The sequence below is a fragment of the Zosterops lateralis genome, assembly GCF_965231275.1.
Source record: "Zosterops lateralis genome assembly, chromosome: 1".
NCBI lineage: Eukaryota > Metazoa > Chordata > Aves > Passeriformes > Zosteropidae > Zosterops > Zosterops lateralis.
Window position 1 is genome coordinate 81,601,673 of NC_139762.1, and position 2,468 is coordinate 81,604,140.

The following is a 2,468-nucleotide window of genomic DNA, read 5'->3' on the forward strand; positions in this document are numbered from 1 at the left end:
CCAAATAAACCAGTGTTTGCAAAACTACTCAAAAAGATTCATCTCAGTGATCTAAATCTCTTTAGAACAAAACATTTCATTTTGAGGTAAACACCATGTGATGCATCACAACTCATGGCTGTTGATAACTGGAAATGGTGAACGAAACAAGCTTATTTCTCTATTTCAAAATTGCCTACAAAATATCCTTTGTGATACAGCCCCCACCTTACTCCATGAGCTCATCTTGCTTTGAGACCTAATCAATTTGTACTTTTACTTCCAATAACCTCTCTCCAACCATTCACCCCTGTGCCCTTCAATACCTAAGGTGCCATTCAGTAAGTTCAACCCTTTAAATGGACACAAAAGCAACATTCTGTGATTCTGTCATTTCTTTCATCTGGCCTTGTAATTTTTCAAAAGAAACTTCTCAACATGCTCAGTATCTTCAGAAACTACTAAAAAAGCCTATTCATTCTATTTCTGCCAATATTCTAGATTTCCTGGAAAGCTGGGAGAGAAGGGGGGAGGAAAACAAAATGAAAAAGAGGTGCAAGAAACACACCAATACTACTTCTGCTTCCAGGTGCAGGAAAGTCAGCTTTAATTTAGAAGCACCAAACTGAAAAAATTTAGCATGACTTCAATAATTTGGTAAGTTAACCCTTTTTAAAATGTAGTTTAAAAGAGAAATTTCAATATCAACCCTGTTTCACAAATTCAGAACAGCATTAAAATCTACTGATAAAATAGGTCATAAGGAATGCTCTGGGACAGCAGCTTTAGCACAACTACCAGTTCTTGTTAGCAGCATAAAAACTAGAAACTCCTAAATTTAAAAGCACACAATATTCACTATTTCTTTTAAATAACAAAGGTATTCTGCAACAAATTCTCCAATTTTGAGGAAAAGCAGATACATGGTATTTCTCTAATAGAAGAAAATTAAAAGACATTAAAAAGAAATATCCTGCTTAAGTTTAGAAAATTTACCAAAACCCACCATGTATGCTTTTCTAAAAGAAACACTGAGTCATAAATCAGCATTATCTAATTACAGAGAAACACAATTCAATTAAGAAAAGCATAGCTTTTACTGCAAACCTTTTCCATCTCCATGATTCCTTTATCTCAGAAATCCTCCTTGTTTGATGTCACCAAAAGAAATATTTCCTCCTCAGGTAACACACAGTGGTGTTTGCTGGGGTTATTTGGCTTTGGACTTTGCACCATGTAGTTATAAATTTAATAACAACCTGCAACCATTTTTTCTGGTTCTAATAGAGCTCACATGCTTAACTAAGGATTCACCACTAAATCATCCAAATGTTTTGATTTTGTAGAGAATCGATAAAGGAGAGGGGAAATACAGCTGTGTATTGACCCTGTCAGATGCAACACACAGAATCAGAAAAGGACTCTCAGCTGTCAATATCCCAAGGGGTGTCGTGCAGTCACCTGCAGTATCACCAAAATGGTCACTGCAACTCCGAGACTGTGGGATGTGACACGAAAATGGATACCTGTAAGAGATACAGAGAAAGCTGAAGATAGTAGAAAATGGATACTTGTAAGAGATAGAGGGAAAGCTGAAGATAGCAGTCAGAAAATCATTACATTTCTTAACCTCAAAGCACTTTCGAGTGGAACAGAAAACCCTAAGTCCTAGTTGAGAATACACATGATATACTATGTGCTTTTTCCAAAAACCTAGCCAACAGAAGGTAGTTAAAGATTTCTCTTTACTATTCCAATACTAGCAGATTTTTACTTTATTAATAGTTTTCAAAAATAGGTAAAGCTGATTCACTGACATAAAATGTTGACATGTACATTGTGTTCAGTTCCATGAAAGTCTAAAATTGGAATACTTTTGAAAAAGAAGCACTTCTGTTCTCCTTTATGTGCTTGAGATTAAAAAATGCAGTTTGAAATTACTGTAAGCCACCTCTCTATATGGAGTTTTTTTCTGTAGAGATTACTTGACTGAGATTGATATAAGCACTCTGCTGAAGTACTCCTGCACAAAATTTTAGTTGAGCTCTTCTAAGGTTACTTAAATAATCATTGCACACATTATATCATCACCTTATTTCACTTCACAGGAATGTTTCGTCTTTAAACATATGATTTTCTTTTAACTGATCATCCTAATCCATTTTTAAAAAAATTACCTACTAGTTAAGTAATAATCATTAGAAAACAACAAAAGTTGCAGTAAGTGATGTGGTTCTGATTATGTGCAAGTCAAAAAAACCCAACAATTCCCCACAGGAAATAAATTAATGATTTGTCTACAATATTCACTCATACTTCGTGTTTATCTTTGAAGGTCTAGGCATGACTTGGAATCAAGGAGACAACACAAATGTTTAGAAGTTAGAAAAAGCAGAGAGAAGAGAGCAGGGGTATGAAGAGAAGCCTGAATGACTTACTTTTTACTTTCCCACCTATTTGTACTCCCAAATGTCCTGCGTTAGAAAGAC